Source organism: Papio anubis, chromosome 12 (assembly GCF_008728515.1).
Source record: "Papio anubis isolate 15944 chromosome 12, Panubis1.0, whole genome shotgun sequence".
NCBI classification, from domain to species: domain Eukaryota; kingdom Metazoa; phylum Chordata; class Mammalia; order Primates; family Cercopithecidae; genus Papio; species Papio anubis.
The window spans coordinates 119934507-119954937 of NC_044987.1; the positions used below are offsets into that span (position 1 = coordinate 119934507).

At 50.2% G+C, this 20431-nt stretch overlaps 1 protein-coding gene across 8 annotated transcripts in view; it reads right to left on the reverse strand.

Moving 5' to 3' along the window:
- SHANK2 (SH3 and multiple ankyrin repeat domains 2) overlaps positions 1-20431 on the reverse strand; it is a 661289-nt gene that overhangs the window by 311297 nt on the left and 329561 nt on the right. The gene's annotated exons all lie outside the window — the stretch shown is intronic.

Genomic DNA, 20431 nt, shown 5'->3' on the forward strand with positions numbered 1-20431 from the left:
GCTCCTAAGCCACACAACCTGGCCGTGGACAGGGGGCTAGAGTGTCGTCCAAGATGCTCGCCTTGGTTACATGATTTGTTTGAGCAGGAGTCTGCCCTTTACACATCCACTCTACATATGCATGCCTTAAATTTATTCTGTAAATGTGGAGGTTTCATCGTTACCAGCACGCGGCCCCCATAAGCCAATGTTTATTCATAATCCCTGAATCTGTTTCCCATCGTCTATTTCAGAGAAGCCAAAAACAACATCTTCATTCAATAACAGAGCACCATATGACAGCTTTCATTTCCCAGAATGAGCCATGGCATGCTCTCGGGGGGTGGTCTCTGGCCTCCATCTGTGCCCCAGCTAGGACGGGACTCCCAGCCCTGGCTGATCAGACCCAGACTTGGTGTCCCAGTGTCAAGCGAGAGACCGCAGGTCTGTCCTCACTAGGTTCCCATCTGACAGATGGCACATCAGTGGTGCCACTGCACATACTGGGAGCAGCCCATTCCTTCTACCTTTTCAGGGCATGACAACATCAGGCTTCTGGAACACCCAAGAATCCAAGACACTGATGACATGAGCGAGGCGGGGCAGGTCACCCACCTCTCCCATGTGGATGTCCAAGCCCCAACCCCATTCCTCTGGCTCCACATGGGCAGGGCTGAGGCTGGCAAACTGGACTTGGGGGGCAGGACAGGCATGCAGAGTCTAAGGCCATGGTGCATCTGGGTTGGCTGAAGGTAACTGATACCTTAACACTCTCTAGGGGCCAAAGACTCGAAGACAACCTGACCTGGAATGCCAGTGATGCTGCTGGTACCTCCAAGAGCCTCATACACACCTCACTGCTTTCCCTGTTGCTCACAAACTCTATGGTTTTAAAGACATTTCACTGGGTAATGTTGTAAAGGTTTACAATAGGAAGGGGTGCACAACTGGAATTGGGGTGAGCTGTGTGTGAAAGGTAGAGTGAGTATCTATAAACACCCCCAAGCAAAGCCCATCCATCCATCCACCTAGTCACCCATCCTCCCACCTACCCACCTAACTGGGTAGGTCTCACTAGATTCCCACCCACTCACTCATTTATCCATCTACTCACCCACTCAGCCACCCATCCATTCACCCATCCATCTATCCATCACTTATCCACTCATCCATCCATACATTCATCCATGTATCCATCCATGCATCCATCCACCCACCCATCCATCCACCCACCCACTCACCCATCCTCCCGTTGTCCATCCACTCCATTCCCTTCCTTCCATCCATCCATTCCACCACCACCACTCATGCATCCATCCCTTTGTTCCACCCTCCATTCCATCCTCCCCAATCCACATGCCGTTTGCACGTCTGCCCGTGTCCGCCCGTCCATTTCGTCTGCTCGCTCCATCGCCCGCCCGTCCGTTCGTCCACTTGTCCGTCCGTTCGCCCGTCCGTCCGTCCGTCCGCCGCCCGCCACGTTGCCACCGCCCCGCCGCCCGTTTGCCGCCCGCCCGCCGCCACCCGTTCCGCCCATCACCCACTCGCCCGTCCTCCGTCTCCTGCCCGCCATTCATTCCGTCCATTCCATCCATTCCTTCCTTCCACCATCCATTCCTTCCATCCATTCCATTTGTTCCATCCATTCCATCCATCCATTCCCATTCCACCACTCATCCATTCCATCCATCCACCATCCATTCCATCCATCCATTCCATCCATCCATCCATCCATCCACCACCACCACCACCATTCCACCACCACCACTCACCCGATCATCCATCCACCATCCATCCATCCACTCATCCATCCTTCCACCTACCCATCCATTTATCCATCCATCCATTCACCCACCCACCCATTATTCATCTACCCATCTACCCACTCACCCATTAATCCATCTAACATCCCACTACTCTTCATCCTTCCAACCCCGCTAATCCATTTGTCCATCTGATCACCCACCCATCCATCCTCCCACCTACCTATCCATTTACCCATCCAACCATCTGGAAGTACTTTCTCAGCCTCTACTCCATGCCAGGCACTGTGGGAGGTGCAGAGAATACTGATGTGTATCAGTTGTATCCTCCTGGTTCTTGGCTCTCATGGAGGGTAGTAAACCGTGATCAATTCACTCCACAAACAGGTGTTTACAAATTGATCAACCTCCAGGTCCTTGCCCTCGGTCCTCTTGGCTTGCACCATTTGCACTTATTAAATCTGCTCCAACACGAGGTTCCTGATCCCAGCTCTTCAAACACATCGCTGGGAAAGCTGCTTAAAAATACAATTCCCAGGTCCCACCCCAGACATTTTGGTTTCCTGAGGTGGAGGCACAGCCCTGGCATCCACATTACTTTTCTATAGACCAGGTTGAGGGTCATACCCTAACGCATGGCTGGCCAGACATAGCCTATGTTTTCTGGGTATCTGCAGCTGAGGAAGGGGAATGATGATAGGAGAGCCAGCTCGCTCCCCGTGCTTTCCAGGATGAATTCATTCCCCTCTCATAGCAGCCCTGTGGCAAACACATTACTGTCAATGCCAACAGAGGCTCAGAGAGGCTGAGTAACTTGCCCAAGGTCACACAGCAAGGAGACATAAATCAGGAGTCATGGACTCTGATGTTTGCCTTTTCAACAGCAAAGAATCCAGGTCATACCCCCAGAACAGCCCTGAGACTGACCTAAAGAGGCTTCTAAATGCAGATGGGCCGGGGTACAGCCTTGTCAAGTAGCAGTCTCTGCCTTCAGCTCACACAACAAAACGGCCCCACAGAGGATGGGACTGTGTGGTAAGAAAGGGCGAAACTGAGAAGTCATCCACAGAATTCAGCTTGGTTTACAGCTGTGACTCTTCACCTCTGAAACAGACTAAATGTTTATGTTCCCCTCAAAACTATGTTGAAGCCATGACCCCCTCAATGTGACTGGATTTGGAGCAAGGACTTTAGAGAGGTAATTAAGATTAAATGAAGGTATAATGCCAGACCTGAGAGGACTGGCATTCTTAAGAAGAGGAAGAGATAGCAGAGGTGTGTATGCACAAGGAAAGGCCCTGTGAGGACACAGCAAGGTGGCGGCCATCTGCAAGCCAAAAAGAGAGGCCTCACCAGGAACTTCCCCTGCCAGCTCTTGATCTGCAGCTTCTAGACTCCAGAATTGGAAGAAAATACATTTCTGTTGTTTAAGTTGCCCATTCTATGGCATTTCATGACGGCAGCCCAAGCTGACTAATATAGACCCTTCCCTGCCTACTGCCCTCCACACTGGCAGCACAATGTAGCACTAAGAAGGTTTCTAACCCCGTGAATGTTCGAGCCATGCCACTGCCCCTCTCTCCTGAACCCTCTGCCCACAGTGGCCGCTGCACAAGGTGACTTTCTGCAGGCACCATATCCTGTAGTGGCAGGAGGGGCTGCAGAGAAAAAAAAGGCAGGGTTGGTACCCAGCATCACCAGGTTGCCATAGTAACCCAGAGCAGGCACCACCACTGCTGGGAGGGGACGAGGAAGGCCTGGGCCCCACAGCAAAGCCAGAGACTGGATCCTCCCAAAGGAACCTGAAGCAACACACAGACCTGGCAGAACTCTATTTTGAGGATGAACCGAGCATGGAAGCTGGTCTTTAAAACACAAAGCAGCTGCTATGAAACAGCAGCACATACCGCATGGCAGCAGGGCTCTGAGAGTGTTTTAATAAAGTGGCGTATGAGACAGAAAGGGCGGGGGATGCAGGAGTCTGCCACGGTTGTTTAACAAAAACATAATCATTAGCAGACAGGACAATGCGTCCTCATAGCTGTTTTATGTTCTGCAAGGGAACAGCTAGTAACTTCTTTGGAAGCTGGCTTTTGTGGCTTATTAATATTTTAGATTATAATTGTGCTAATAGAGTCATTTGCCTGTATTTTTAAATGCTCTAAAGATAACAAAAACATTCTATTTTGGAAGAACCAAACATGGGTATGCTGATGTTTTGCCGAGGGTTTATACACACGGTGACTAACGACACTTCTGTTTAATAGGACTCCACCATATCCTGTTCCATGGCTCCAACCAGAGCCGCCCAGAGATAAGGGTGACAGCTCCCACCCCTTTCATGTCCTTGGGAAGGCATTCTTACTCCCTGAGAAAGCAGGTCACAGCAATATCCTTCTCTGATCTTCAAAGAGCCCAGGTGCTTGGCATCCCTGCTGAAGGCACATCTCTAACTATGGCCTGCAGAGGTCCTGCCTGCTGCCTCCTCCTTCTGCTGGTTCCAGCACCCCAACCGTCCTTGGCAAGCCATCTTCCCTACACCCCTGACCCAGACCTGGCCAGTCACACTGGGGCGGGTGCACCCACCCCTAGCCTCTGGTTCTGAGTGGGCAGGGACATCATTCAGGGCACATTGTAGGACTCTTGCTAAAAAGCTAGCACAGAGCCATTCTCTTTCTGCAGGACTTGGACCTGTGAGGATATAAGCCCTGGAGCTACCAGAGACCATCCTGAGAGGGAGTTGCTCACAGAATAAAACTCCCATAGAGAAATCAGGCCAAGAGATGGAATGAGAGCTACCTGGGGACATCATTTGAGCAGCTGGATCCAACTATGCCTGATACCAGACAATCTTAGGCTTCTCCATGATGTACACTAATAAATTCCTTTTGTAGGGACAGGGGTTGGAGGGAGTCCTGGGGTTCTGTCACCTCCAATTTAAAAAGCAATAATGACCAGAGCAGCCTGAGTTGTTACAGGGAAAGGGAGAGGCCTTGGGTCAGAGTTTAATGCCAGGGCTCCACGCCAGCCCTGCCATGAGCCAGGCATTCGATCCCCAGTAGCCAGAAGCCCAGATTTCTTCCTCTGAAAAACAGAGGCCTGGTTCTAAATGAGTTTTCCCAAATTGGGGTCCAGAAACTCGAAGTTATCTGAGGGTCATCTCAGGTATGTTTATTCGGTGCCAACATGCAGATGATAACCTAAATACATGACTCTACACCTATCTTTAAAGACAAAACAGTTTTTCCCTGGTAATTTTTTTTTTTTTTTTTAAGACAGAGTCTTGCTCTGTTGCCCAGGCTTGGAGTGCAGTGGCATGATCTCGGCTCACTGCAACCTCCACCTTTGGATTCAAGCGATTCTCTTCCCTCAGCCTGCCGAGTAGCTGGGATTACAGGTGCGCACCACCACACCCGGCTACTTTTTTGTATTTTTCGTAGAGACGGGGATTCACCATGTTGGCCATGCTGGTCTCAAACTCCTGACCTCAGGTGATCCACCTGCCTCGGCCTCCCAAAGTGCTAGGATTACAGGCGTGAGCCACCGTGCCCGGGCTGTAATTCACATTTTCAAAGATAGAACTTCTGTTTCACAGTAGTTTGTTGTGTTTTGTGTTTTTTGTTGTTGTTGTTTGAATGCAGGAGATCTCCCTCTTAACAGTGACCTACACATTACTAAGTCGGAGAGATTCTGAACTAAGCAGTAACTATCATCCCTTCTGGTTCTCACCTTTTCTGGATGGTGTGTGTTGGTTCTCTGTGTATGAGCCCAAGGACTGAGGGGTTCCATTCGTCAGGTGAACCACATGCAAATCCTCAGGCTGCAACTCACAGGACTGTGAGACCCCGGACCAGTTGCTTAATTTCCCTGAGCCCACATCCTTGCATGCAAAATAGGAATGGCAATACTGAACATGCAGGATTGTTTTGGAGACTGGAGGAAAACCGTGAGAAACGTCCGGTTTGAAGCCAGCCGCCCAACAGGCACTGGCTGGTGTCGGAATCAGGGTCAGGATTACTGTCATGGTGCTTCAGGACCTTCAGAGCCCCATGGTACCCACTGCCCCCCACAAACATCTGAAGCCCCCCAACCCAGGCATCTCTGAGAGCCTTAAGTTAAGCAGCTTGTCTGGGAAAGGGACTACTGCTCGGTCATCCTCAAAGCCACAGGGCAGAGTTTTCCAAACACAGTCAATCAGACACGTTTATTTCTAAAAGCAGCTCGCCACTTACTTATTTATTTATTTAAAGACAGTCTGCTCTGTTGCTCAGGCTGGAGCGCAGTGGTGTGATCTTGACTCACTGCAACCTCTGCCTTCCAGGTTCAAGCAATTCTCCTGCCTCAGCCTCCCGAGTAGCTGGGATTACAGGTGCCCGCCACCACGCCTGGCTCATTTTCAATAGAGATGAAGTTTCACCATGTTGGCCAGGCTGGTCTTAAATTCCTGACCTCAGGTGATCAGCCCACCTTGGCCTCCCAAAATGTTGGGATTACAGGCTTGAGCCACCACGCCCGGCCTTAAAGCAGTTCTTTAAGTTACCGTTTTAAGTGCAAAACCAGCCTCCCTGGCATAGATGGAAAGGAGCCTTCACATTCGATAAGGGGGACAGCAGGTTGTGGGGTCCCAGTCGAGTCGCACTGCCATCTGTGGAAGGCACTGGGCCAGGCCCACCTTCTCCAAGTTACAAGGAGGACTATGGACCACCAGAGCTGTGTGGAAGAGTCCCCAGCCCCTAGAAAAAAGGCCAACCACGCTCTGGGAGCAGACGTCTGCACACCTGCACCACTGACAAAGGTCTTGCTTCTGAAGTATACAAGGAGTGACCACAAATCAACACAAAACAGACAAGCCTAAAGAGAAACAGGCAGACGACCCGAACTGGCGCGTGGCCAAAGATGACACACAAACAGCCAGCCAATACATGCACAAAAAGGTGCTCGGCCTCAGAAGTAATGAGGGAACCGCAAATGGCAATCACCACCACATCATCATCGCACACGCAGAGCACCCGCAGTGGAAGGGCCCGTCAGTGGTGAGCTGGCAACACGTGGGAACCATTACTCTTACAGACTGTTTGTGATCCCCTCCAGAATTCACGGACCCCCAATGTGATGGGGCCTTTACAGTGTGATGGGGTTTAGATGAGTCACGAAGCTGGGGTCCCCAAGATGGGATTCCTGCCGTCCTAAGAAGAGACAGCACAGTGCTATTCTCTGTCTCTGTCTTTCTGCGGGTGAGGACACAGAGAGACAGAGGCTGTCTGCAAGCCAGGAAGAGGGCCCTTCCCAGAAACAGCCATGTTGGCACCCTCATCTCTGACCGTCCAGCCCCCAGAACCAGCATTTCAGCCCTCCCAGCCCTCAGTGTTCTGTTACAGCAGCCTGGGCTTACAATGAGGTCCATGCAGGACAGGGTTGAAGAATTCAGAAAAGCAGAGGACGTGTCCAGCCTGACCATGGTCACTCCTGGGGTACGGGTGACGGAAGGGCACCCACGTTTACACTGCGACACAAGGGTAGGGACTCCCACAGCAAGCGGCTTAGGACTCTCCATGGCGGAACAGAGGGACAAATCCTCAGTGAACGACCTCACAGTGAAAACAAGTGACCCAGATCTACCCGCATGACCCAGATACCAAGGACAGCTGTTGGGAGAGAAGCCAGCACAGCGCAGCACACGCCAATCCTGTCTCCATATGGCTCACGAGTGGGCAAAGCCCCACGACACTGTTTGGGGCTGTAATAAGAGCCTGGGACTAGAAATAAAATCAGGAAACAACTGTATGTGAGACCAGCCCTGGGCAGAGACAGTTATCCTGGGGAGGGAGCTGAGGAGGCAGAGGGCGTGTGTGGGGTGGGGTTGGAGGTGCTGGGTCCACGGGGTTTTTGTCATCACTGCCCACTGGATGTGCATTGTCTTGTGAACCTCTCTGCATGCTTGTTACATGCCACACAGAAAAATAGAAAATAAAAGCATTACACAGGGCACCAAACAGGATCCTCCCATCTATTCGGAAGGCCCGGAACAGGAAGGAGTGAAGGGGAACTGCTGGATTCTGGGTCTGACCTGCAAGGTCACCTCTCAGACGTCTCTCAGAGCCTTGGAGGTGACACAGACCCGGGGGTGTGAGACGCAGGGCAGGGGCCACTGGGGACAGGCTGGAAGTGGGAACAAGTGGCCGCCTGATGGCCCCAGGGGTGTCTCTGGGGCAAAGCTGGGATGTTTTGGTGCTGTAGGAAGAAGCCGGGCACCCTGCTCACCCAGCCAGGGTCTCACGTGGCACAGAGAGGCCTCGGGAGAATACACAGAAACCCCTGCATTTTTTTTTTTTTTTTTTGAGACAGAGTCTCACTCTGTCACCCAGGCTGGAGTGCAGTGGCGCGATCTCAGCTCACTGCAGCCTCCGCCTCCCGGGTTCAAGTGATTATTGTGCCTCAGTCTCCTGAGTAGCTGGGACTACAGGGCGTGCGCCACTACACCCGGCTAGTTTTTGCACTTTCAGTAGAGACGGGGTTTCACCGTGTTGGTGAAGTGCAGTAGTGCGATCTCGGCTCACCGCAACCTCTGCCTCCTGGGTTCAAGCGATTCTCATGCCTCAGCCTCTCGAGTAACTGGGATTATAGGCGCCATGTTGGCCAGGCTAGTCTCGAACTCCTGACCTCACAGGTGATCTGCCCACCTCAGCCTCCCAAAGTGCTGCATGGCCAAAGCCTTGGCAGTGCTGGTGTTCCCAGTATTACTATCAGGAAGCCCATTCCATCAGTGCTGTTGGTAACAATTCTTGTATGTGTATGGACTTTTACACTTTTGCATTCTTCTCTGTCAGCCCTTGTAACAACCCTGCAGGGCGTGTCTATCTGCAGGGCATATAAATCCAACTTACAGATGAGAAAGCTGAGACATACAAGGGTAAAATAATTTTTCTCAAGGGTACCCAGTGTGGTTTTGATTCCTCTACATCAAGAGGGGATGTGAGGAAATAAATGGAATTTCAAGAACTAGAAAGGGGAAAGCCAGGAGCTTCCTCCAAAGGAAGGGAAGGCTGCACAGGGCTGGGATGAGGATGAATATTTGTTCATGGCCAGAGCAGTAGGGTTCACCAAGGTGGAGTGCCAGACTTGACTAGTATCATCCCTTTGTCATCTTAAAACCTCTGTCACCATCACCACCAGCATCATTGCTACTAGCATCACCACCACCATCAGTCACCATGACTTCCACCATCAATAGAATCGCTACCATCATCACCAACAAAAACAGCATCACTACTATCATCACCATGATCATCACTACCATTTCCCTGTCCACCACCACCACCCGGCATTCCACCACCTGCTATCCACCACCACCACCACCACCACCAGCATCACCATCATCCACCATGACCACCACCACCAGCATCACCACCATCATCACCATCACCACCACCAGCGTGCCACCATTACCACCATGACCTGACCACCAGCATCACCTGTCATCCTGCGCGGGCTGCCAGCATCACCACCATCCGCCACCACCACCACCGGCATCCTGTCGTGTCATGATGCCAGCATCCACCATCACCACCACCACCACCAGCATCACCACCATCATCCTTTGCACCACCAGCATCCGCCATCATGCATCGCGTGACCGCCACCACCAGTATCGCTATCCGTCCGCCATGACCACCACCGCCGGCATTGCCACATCATCATCGCGGTAACACCACCACCAGCACCACCACCATCACTACCACAAACAGTGTCACCATGGCTGCCATCAACCACTTATCATCACTACCACCACTACCACCCCTGCTCGCTGACTCCAAGGCCACAAAATATTAACATCTCAGAGACTGGCTGACCTTGGGGATGCTCCAGCCTGGCAGGTAAAGGAAACGGATGTCAGCTCAGATGTATCTATGTTTAGGTCCTGGGTTGGCCACCCATGCTTCTAAGCAAGTCACTCACCATCTCTGACCTTGTGTCTAAAATGGACTAACGGCGGTTGGCTCAAGCCTGTAATCCCAGCATTTTGGGAGGCTGAGGCCGAGGCGGATCACGAGGTCAGGGGTGAGACCATCACAGCTAACACGGTGAAACCCTGTCTACCTAAAATACAAAAACTAGCCGAGTAGGGTGGCGGCACCTGTAGTCCAGCTACTGGGAGAGCTGAGGCAGGAGGGAGATGGCGTGAACCCAGGGCAGACACGCAGTGAGCTGAGATCCGGCCACTGCACTCCAGCCCGGGCGACAGAGCAAGACTCCGTCTCAAAAAAAATAAAAAAATAAAAATAAAATAAAATAAAATAAAATGGACTAACATCACTGCATGCCCCCCTCCCAAGTTTAGTCTGAGGATCACATGAGTTATCTGTAAACATCAAATGAGAGGTGACAGGATGCAACCACAGGGACAAGGTTTGGAACTGTGTGCTCTGAAAAGGCTGGAACGATAACGTTACATGGCCTGTAGGGTGGGGGAACTTGACTGACTCCAGTGCATACTTGATATGGCTCCTGAGGGAGAGCAGGTGGATCCCAGAGGCTGACCTAGTGTTGAACAGGGAGGCGTGGCAGCCAAGAGGACAGGTCCCCCACCCAGGGCCATCACGGATGAGGACTCTCCTCATTATGTCCTCTTCTTATCAATGGCCACAGATAAGAAATCCCAAAGGACAGTGGCCCCAAGTCACTTGTGACTTCAGCAGTCCCCCTTTATCCACGGTTTCACTTTCTGAGGTTTTAATCACCCACGGTCAATTGAAGTCTGAAAATAATGAACAGAAAAGTCCAGAAATAAACAATTGAAAAGTTTTCAATTGCACGCCATTCTGAGTAGCGTGATGTCGAGTGCCGTTCTGCCCAGGGGAAGTGACTCATCTCTTTGTCCAGCGTACTCCTGCTGTCTACACCACCCACTGGTTAGTCACTTAGGAGCTGGCTCTGATACCAGACCAAAAACATGGTATATGCAGTACAGGGTTCAGAGCTGTCCCCCGTTTCAGGCACCCAATGGGGATCTTGGGACGTATCCCCTGAAGATAACGGGGGACTGCTGCAGTCACAAAACAGTCGGCAAAACCAAGAGGTCCCCATCCTTCTCCTGCCCAGCCCTGACCCAAGGGTTGGATTTGGGAAGAGGAGATTTATACTCCAAGTGTGTCCTGAAACCCCAAAGAGGCCACACAGGGTGTCCTATTGGAGACACGAGGGGACGGCTCCAGGTGTGGCTTCAGATGGCAGAGGAGCAATGCACTGCACTCGGGGCGATTTCTGGGAGGAGGAAACACATGCCAGCCTCACCACCACCCTGTCAGGTCCACATGATCTGAAGGAGAGATCTGAGAATGTTGTGCCCATTAGCCCTCGGGGTGTGGGGCTGGTGGCAGTCCAGAGACACTTCTCAGAGCAAGCGAAGCTGTAAGATGCTCCCAGTGAGGGCCTCCTACGCTGGTAAATTCGAGAGTGACTGGAAAGGAGAGTCCATGGCAGAGATTCTGAATGGGAACAGTCCATGGAAAGAGAGCTTGGGAATGTGGACAGCCTGGCACACATGCTTCCTGGACACATACACAACACATGTTTCCTGATGAATAAGCAGGGATCATAAAGGCACCTTCCATAAAGGGCAATTAGGAGGTTCAGATGAGGTCCTCTCTCTTCTCCGTTGAGTGCCACAAAAAAGTAGAAAGGACACAACTGCAAACCACATATGTTCCCTGGTCAGAGCTCTGACTTTCTGATCTAGACCCTGTGCTTATGGCTAGCTTCTAGAAACTTCTAGAGAGCCAGGGGGACTATTCTTAAACACAGACTTATCCCACAAGAGTGGCCAGTCAAGGGAAGGCACGGCTAATCCCATCCTACACTCACATCTTCTACCCAGTCGAGAGCCCTGCACCAGTGAGTCAGCCAGAAGATTCCGGAAGTCCACTTGGCAGAGAATCCCCTCAAGTCACTTCGTCAGTGGTCTCTGTAGCTGATTGAGGATCCCGACTCCAACAGGCTCTGGCAGTGCATACGGCACAGGACATGCTGAAACTACACTGGCACTGGGGTGCTCATCTGGGTAGGTGCCCAGGAGTGAAGAGTTGAGAATGTGGCATCTTATGCCCCGGTCTGAGCTGCCTGGCTGTGAGGCCACCACTCCTACCTCAGTGGCTTTCAGGTGACCAGATCCTACCTGTCTCTGGAGGATGGAAACAGGGATGTACAGTGGTGACTCATCACACCCATTTTCTCATCATGTTCTACATGAATGGTGCTCACTGATAGTCAAGTCTTTTCTTTGTTTCAGCAGCTAAAATAGGATTTACTCCGGTGCTGCTTGGCCTTGTCATTTTCTCAGGGATAAACAGAGAGCCCTGGCCTGACAGTTTCCATGTACACACAAGATGTGTCGCACATGCATTGCATTCATTTTTCATAAACTGCCTCATCCATGGGTGCTAACTGATTACTTTGAAAATATTTTATCTCTGTTTCTTAGTCAAGATACATCATCCGGGGCAGCCCTGATTTCAATTTGTAGAATTCTGAGGAGGAAGGATCAAGTGATTCTACAATCCACCAGCCTGAATTCACAGATGAGGAAATCAATGCCTTGGAAGATGCGGAAGGTAGTCAAGGTCCCCAGCAGGGGAGGTGGGCACTGTCCCTCCATCCAGGGTGCATGTCTGGCCCCAGAGGCTCAGCTTTATGGGCCAACTGACCAGGGTATAGCACCCGATTATGCAGCCAAGCACTAGCCTAGGTGTTGCTGGGAGGGTATTTTGTAGATGTGGCTAACATTTACAGTCTGTTGGCTTGAAGTCAACATTTTTCTCAGTAATGTGGGTGGGCCTCCTCCAATCAGTTAAAAGGTCTCAAGAGCAAAACTGAAGTTTCTCGGAGGAAGAAGAAATTCTGCCTCCAGGCTGCAGCACCAGCTCCTGTCCAGTGTTGCAGGCTGCTAGACTGCCCAGAGGATTTTAGACTCGCCTGTTCCCACAATTGGGTGAGCCAGTTCCTTGAAATGAGTCTCTTAATACATATGCTCTGTCTGTATCTACATCTGTGTCTGTGTCCAACTGGTCGTTTTCTCTGGAGAATCTTGACTCAAAGAGTCACCAGGAGGTGATTGGCCCAGGACCGCAGGGCCCAGCATCTGCAGCATCCAGGTTCCCTCCACAGGGTGTCACGGCTAATGACGTGTGTCCCTGCTGTGCCAGAGCCTCACACAAGAGGGCAGCATTTCTCCATTCTCTCTCCCTGTCTCTGCAGGCTGCGGGCAGGGGGCCCTCGAGGATGACCAGGCCACATAATGGAAGGGCCTGGACTGCTTGGTCATATCACGGAGAAAATCAGCCCGTCTGTTGACCAGAAGAGACCACACTGGGTAGCAACCGGGCAGGAAAAAAAACCTGCACTCCATTAAGCCACTGAAGTTGTGGGTTAACTTGTCATAGCAGCTGACATTGTGCTACCTTATACAAACGGGTGGAAAGCTTTAGAGTCTAGACAAAAGCCAGACCTTCCAACTCCTGACTGATCAAGTTGATCAAGCGCGATACCACCCAACCTCCTTTTCACTAACATGCTGGGCCAACTGATATGCACTCTGTCCTGGATAGGCACTGTGCAGGACACAGGTGTCCCCACCCTCAGGGAGCTTAAACTCTAGCAGGATGGGGTGAGGACATGCATGTAATTAGCCACCAATTTTCCAGAGCACCATCTTCCAAGATGCCTCTCCTCCTGCTATAACAACATAGTCATATGTGGCACTTTGCTCTCAGGTCTCTGGGCTGATGCATGCAAAGAGGTGAGATTTTATAAATCTGGGCATGCCTCTGTCTCTTATGCACAGAAACAAAAAAGCTACCATCATAAACTTGCCCCCAACTCTTCACACGCATCATCTCCAGCCTTCACATTTCAGATAAAGAAGTCTACTCAGAGCCAGCCAGAGACAGCTGAGCTGAGAACAGACCTGGATGTTTCTGCTTCCCCACTGCTTCAGGTGGATATGCAGGAGGATTAATCACCGGCAGTCACACATCAGGATCACCACGCTGATCACTGCACGAGAAATGCTGCCCTGATGCAGGTACAGGTCACAGCTCAAGCATTAGTAGTCACAAACAATGGGTCATGCTCCTTGCCCAGTAACTCCCTATCTGTGTGCTCCAACATGCTGGGATGGGGATGCTCATGTGTACAATGCAGGTGATGATTCCTGCCCTACTTATTCCAGAAAGTTGGATGAGAGAGCATGCAGGAAAGCCCACTGAAGACTGTGAAGTCCCATAAACATGCAGCCTTAAGAAATTACAACTAAGGTCCAGGTGAGTAAGCCCATCATATCTTGAAGGCATAACCACCAAACTATTCATGGAACTAAGCTGAACTTCTATCATTTGACCAACCATTCATCCATCCATCCATCCATCCATCCATCCATCCATCCATCCAACCAACCAGCCAGCCAGTCAACCAGCTAACCAATCAACCAACTAACCAACCAGTCAGTCAGCCAACCAACCAGTCAGTCAGCCAACCAACCAGTTAATCAACCAACCAACCAATCAGCCAGCCAGACAGCTAATCAACCAACCAACCAACTATTCAGCCAGAGAGCTAATCAACCAGCCAGCCAACCAGCCAGCTAGCTAATCATCCATCCATCCATCCATCCATCCATCCATCCATCCATCCATCCATCCAATCAACCAGCCAACCAGCCAACCAGCCAACCAGCCAACCAACCAACCAACCAGCCAGCCAGCCAGCTAATCAACCAACCAACCAGCCAACCAACCAACCAACCAGCCAGCCAGCCAGCCAGCCAGCCAGCCAGCCAGTCAGCCAGCCAGCCAGCCAGTCGACCAGCTAATCAACAAACCAACCAATGAGGACCACCATTTGATTTTGCTGTTTATTACCCCAAACCTCCAGTGACTGTCATGAGGCAATGAGAATTCACTAGGTCCTGAGCAGCCACTGCTTTACTGAGTTATTCATTCTGTGAGTCACTCACTTATTTCACTTAATGTTCATGAATGGGGTTTACCAACTAAATGTTCATTTTACAACATAAAGCAGTGGTGCTCCATAAAAGAGAAACAGCTTCCAAGGATGCAAGCAAGGCCAACTGTGTAGAAAGAGCTTGCTGGATGGGAACATCTAAAAACATTTTGTACCATCTTCCAGATTCTATGTATATTCAAAGTCTTCTAATTTTCAACATCAAAAAAAGCTACAAGAAGGGCCAGGCACGGTGGCTCACACCTACAATCCCAGCACTTTGGGAGGCCAAGGCAGGAGGGTTACTTGTGCCTAGGAGTTCAAGAACAGCCTGGACAACATAGTGACAACTTGTGTCTACAAAAAGATATAATAATAAAATACATTTTAAAATAAGGTAGGAGAATCATTTGAGCCTGGGAAGTCAAGGCATGTAATGAGCTGTGACAGCACCACTGCATTCCCACTTGGATGACAAAGCAAGACCCTGACTCAAAAGAAAAAAGTGACCAAAAGCACTGACGTGAAAGAAAAAAAGAATAATTTGGATTAGATTCAAAATTTTAAAAACCCTTCTACTCATTAAAAGACATACAGTTGACCCTTGAACAACATGGGTTTGAACTGCATGGGTCTACTTACATGTGGATTTTTCAACTAAATGTAGATTGAAAACACACTGTGTGATATAAAACCTGCATATACAGAGTGCTGACTTCACATACACAGGTTCCATGGAGCTGACTGTGGGACCTGAGGTGGATTTTGGTATATGGTGTGAGGGGGTGGTGTCCTGGAACTAATCCCCATGTATACTGAGAGATGACTGTAGTTAGAAAAATGAAAAGGCAAGTCACAGGCTTGGAAAAATGCAGCATATATTTGACAAAGGACTGATAAACAGAATATATAAAGAACTCCTACAAACCAATAAGGAAAAGATGAACACCACCACTAAAAATGAACCAAAGACTTAAAGAAGCAATACATAGAGCAAATGAGCACACAAAGAGACGCTTAATAATTACCAGAAAAATGCAAATTACACCCACAGTAAGGTATCATTTCATATCCATTAGAATAGCTAAAGTTAAACAGACTGATATTGCCAAATGTTGATGAGAAAGTGGAGCAACTGGAACTCTCACACACTGCTGGTAGGAGAACAAAATGGGACAGCACTTTGGAGAACTGTGTGGTAGTTTCTTATAAAATGAAAATGTTATCATACAACCCAGTAGTTTTCTACCTAGAGAAATAAAAATGTATGCCCTTAGAAAGACTCACACGAAAACCTTTTTTAGCAGGTTTCATTCATATTAGCCAAAACTGAGAAGCAATTCACACATCCATCATCAGCAGAATGATCAAACTGTGGTGTAAATACATCACAGAACACTACCCAGCAATAAACATTTATAAACTGCTGTCCGGGCACAGTGGATCATGCCTGTAATCCCAGCACTTTGGGAGGTTGAGGTAGGTGGATCCCTTGAGGTCAGGAGTTCAAAACCAGTCTGGCCAACATGGTGAAACCCCCTCCTTATTAAAAACACAAAAATGAGCCAGGTGTGGTGGTGGGAGCCTGTAATCCCAGCTACTAGGGAGGCTGAGGCATGAGAATCACTTGAACCCTGGAGTTGGAGGTTGCAGTGAGCTGAGATGATGCCACTGCACTCCAGTCTGGGCAACAGAGACTCCGTCTTAGAAAAAAAAAAAAATTATAAACCACTGAGTCCTGCAATACATAGCTGATATCCCAGGCATTAGGCTGAGGGAAAGAAGTTAGGCTCGAGAATACAAGCTGCAGGGTCCCATCTACATGAAATCCAATGATAGGCAAAACCGGTAGAAATCAGAATCGCACTTGCTTCTGTTGTGGTATGGGGAGGGATGGCTGAAGACAGTCTGAGATCACTTCCTAGGGTGAAGGAAAGGTGTTTTTAAAAATTATTTTATATATTTTTTGAGACGGAGTTTTGCTCTTGTCATCCAGGCTGGAGTGCAATGGTGTGATCTTGGCTCACTGCAACCTCCACCTCCCAGGTTCAGGTGATTCTTGTGCCTTGGCCTCACAAGTAGCTGGGATTACAGGCATGCACCATCACACCCAGTTAATTTTTGTATTTTTAGTAGAGACAGGTTTCACCATCTTGCCCAGGATGGTCTCAAACTCCTGACCTCAAGTGATTCACCCGCTTCGGCCTCCCAAGGTGCTAGGATTACAGGCATGGGCCACTGCACCCGGCCTGTGAAGGAAAGTTTTAATATCTTATTTGCAGTTGGAGACGTGGGTATATACATTTGTCAAGATGCATTGAACTAGATTTTTCTTATAATCTTTGTGTTTCCCTGTATGTAAATCACACCTCTATAAAAGAAGATAATACAAAAGAAGGTGCTAAGTCACGATCTTAGAACGCCCAAGGGCAAACAGAACCCAGCAGGAACCACTGTGGAATCCTCCCCACCCTCCTCAACTCCTTTGTGCTGTGACCTCGGTGCACCTCGTTCCACCGCAGGTCACAGAGACACCTTCCTTCCCTGACCCACAGCCTTTGTGTTAGAGGAGAGTCCTGATGTTCATTTTTGTTATCTGTGTTAGGGAGAAAGATGGCCCCTCCCAAGGATGCCCAGGTCCTAATTCCTAGAACCTGTGAACATGTGCCCTTAAGGCAAAAGGGAATTAAGGTTGCAGGGAGAATTAAGGCGGCCCATCAGTTTACTTGACCTGGATTAGCAAGGTGGGCCCATCTAATCACACAGGTTCCTTTCCTTCCCTTTGCCTTTCCCTTTCCCTTTCCTTCTTTTTCTTTTTCTTCTTTTTTTTTTTTTTTTTTAAGATGGAGTCTTGCTCTGTTGCCCAGGCTGGAGTGCAGTGGTACAATCTTGGCTCACTGCAACCTCTGCCTCCCAGGTTCAAGCAATTTTCCTGCCTCAGCCTCCCAAGTAGCTGGGACTACAGAAGTGTGCCACCATATCCAACTAATTTTTGCATTTTTAGTAGAGACGGGGTTTCGCCACGTTGGCCAGGCTGGTCTCGAACTCCTGACCTCAAACCATCTGCCCACCTTGGCTTCCCGAAGTGCTGGGATTACAGGTGTGAGCCACTGCACCTGGCCATAATCACACAGGTTCTTAAAAGTGGAAGAAGAGGAGGCAGAAGGGAGGGTTGGGGAGATGCAATGGAAGAAGGACCCTACCAACAGGTGCTGGCTTTGGAGATGGATGAAGGGGCCATGAGCCGAGGATGCTGGAAAGGCAAGGAAACAAATTCTCCCCCACAGACCGCAGAATGGAATGCAGCCCGGGTGATGCCCTAACATTAGCCCAGTGAGACTCACACCTGCATCAGCCCAGGTAGAAAATACGGTTTTATCAAGGACATCGTCCTGGGAGTGTGAGCTGGAACAAGATCACCCTTCTAGAAACCTCTGTCTTACCCCAATAACCTCCTCCCACAGTGAACACAAACACAAACCTCTGCCTCTCTGGAAGCTGCCTGAACAGGACGCGCATCTTCTGGCAGACTCCACTCGCCCACCTGCCCTGGGTGGGTACCCTGTCAACCGGGCTGCAGAAAGTCATATGCTCTAGGGCACACAGGGCAATGCTGGCAGGTGGACAGGAAAAGCCCACAGGAGAGAGGAGGCAGGCAGGTTGTTCCGGCTGCCCCGCTGCCTCCTGCACACTATACAGGAGGCCACTACTCTCTGGAGGATGGAGAGAGCATGAAGCTCAAATGATCCCCCTATGCAGCCCTCCAGGGCTGTCCCATCCACGTGTGGCATAGCCGGCAAAGCCTGGTGCTGACACAGTTGAGTCCTTCCAACAAAAGAGTGGAGGGAAGGCAGCCAGTGTGGCTCTGAAGGTGAGTCCCAGGAGAGGGAGGAGCGGTGGCTGCCCAGGAAGAGGAGGACTGGAGGACAGGGAGAAGGAAAGCATTGAGCAACCGCAGGAGGCAAGCTGAGCTCCCGGGCCTGGCCCTTCTCAGACAAGTGAGGCAAGGGCAGGTTGCTTGCAGGAGAGGGTGGGTATGGACCAGGGATGAATGGGCAATGGCAGGGCTTGGAGGTCTCACCTGTGCCAGTGCTCAGTGTGATTGCTACCCAGTGTAAAGCCCGTGTGGCCTACCTGGTTCAACTCTGCTTATCTTGAGGCAACAGGGTGCCGGAGGTCAAGAAGTTTCCCCTGGTGACCAAAAAGGCTAAGACTCGTGGGATCCAAGATGGCAGCTCACTTGGCTTCTGAAGAACCTCTAACCTCATTAGAATCTGATTTCCATGCTAAATGACCCTCCCACCAGCACCAGGATAGTTGACAATCACCATGACAACAACAGAAAGAAACCAGAAAAGGACAGAAAGGAAGGTGGCATACCGGTTCTGAGAAGCTCCCTGCCCATTTCCAGAAAAGACATGAATATTCTTCCCCTTGATTTAATGCCCAATCCCTTCATTACAGAGGCCCCAGCTCTGTGACTTCCCAGCTCTCGGGACCTGAGAAACGGATCTGCGAGCCAAGCTCCTGCTTCTCAGTTCCATGGCCATCAAATGAAGCCTGTGCTGTCTGAAGCTCACTTTTGCTTTTGGATACTGGCTGTGGAGCACACAACAGGGAAAGACCCCATTCTTGGGAAGACCAGTTTTGTTGGTAACATTGTCACCGCCACATCCAGAAAAACACATCCCCTCCCACCCAGCCGAATTCCGAGCAGAGCACATTCCCAGCTTCCTTCATGGTTACGTCGGGGACATGTCTTACCTCGATACCCCACAATACCGTCTGGTGTCTGAGCCTGAGCAGGGACTCATCAGCAGGGAAGCTGCTGCACGAACTGAGCCCCCGTTGAAGCCAAGATCTCAGACAGAGAACCCGCTGAGCCCCCCTGCTAGAGACTGCAAAGCCAGCCGCGTCCAGGACAGACTCCTCCTTGCTTTCCAGAGCACATGTCTGTAGGGCCTGGCTGGCCCTGGTAGATCTGATCAGACGGCGGAGGGCTACCTAGTGAGCCCCTAGACTAGGAACCTCAAAAACAGGGCAGTGGGCCCATTTGGGCAGAGCTCAGAGACGGCGGGCTCCGCACAAGAAGGTGTGCGTGGTTGGTGGCCGCAGCAACCGTGGCTGCTTGACACATGTTCTGTGAGCCTGGGATTCTACTAAAAGCCAGACGCCGTTCACATGCAGACTGCTTTCTTCTTATAAGACACTTAAGGCTTCACTTTCCCCCCCCCTTTCATGTATATATATATATATACACATACACACATACACACACATACACTCTTGGTACCATTTTATATAAGTGGTCTCCTCTTCACATTTTAATCAATTCATTCTCTTGGCAATCAATTTTGAAACGATTTTCAGCAAGTGCTATATCTGGAGGTTCTAAGAGAGATGCTGGAATGGCTTCCCGTCGGAACACTGAACTCTTTCGAGCAGTTTTTACGGAGGCGTTTGCTATGTGTTCTCAGGGTGGCACGGGAGCGTCTCGCCTGCACATGGGAAGCTGCTTGTTTTATGCCATCGATAGAAGAGATCGAAAAAGAAATCTAATCAACCCCCCAAAGTCTTTCTCTGACGGCTAGAACATACGGTCCAAGTTTTCTGGGACGTGTACTGAGCAGCCTTTTAACTAAAAGCTTCCACACCATCTTGTAAGGAATTTCTGGTTTGGATGAAGCCCAGAGGAA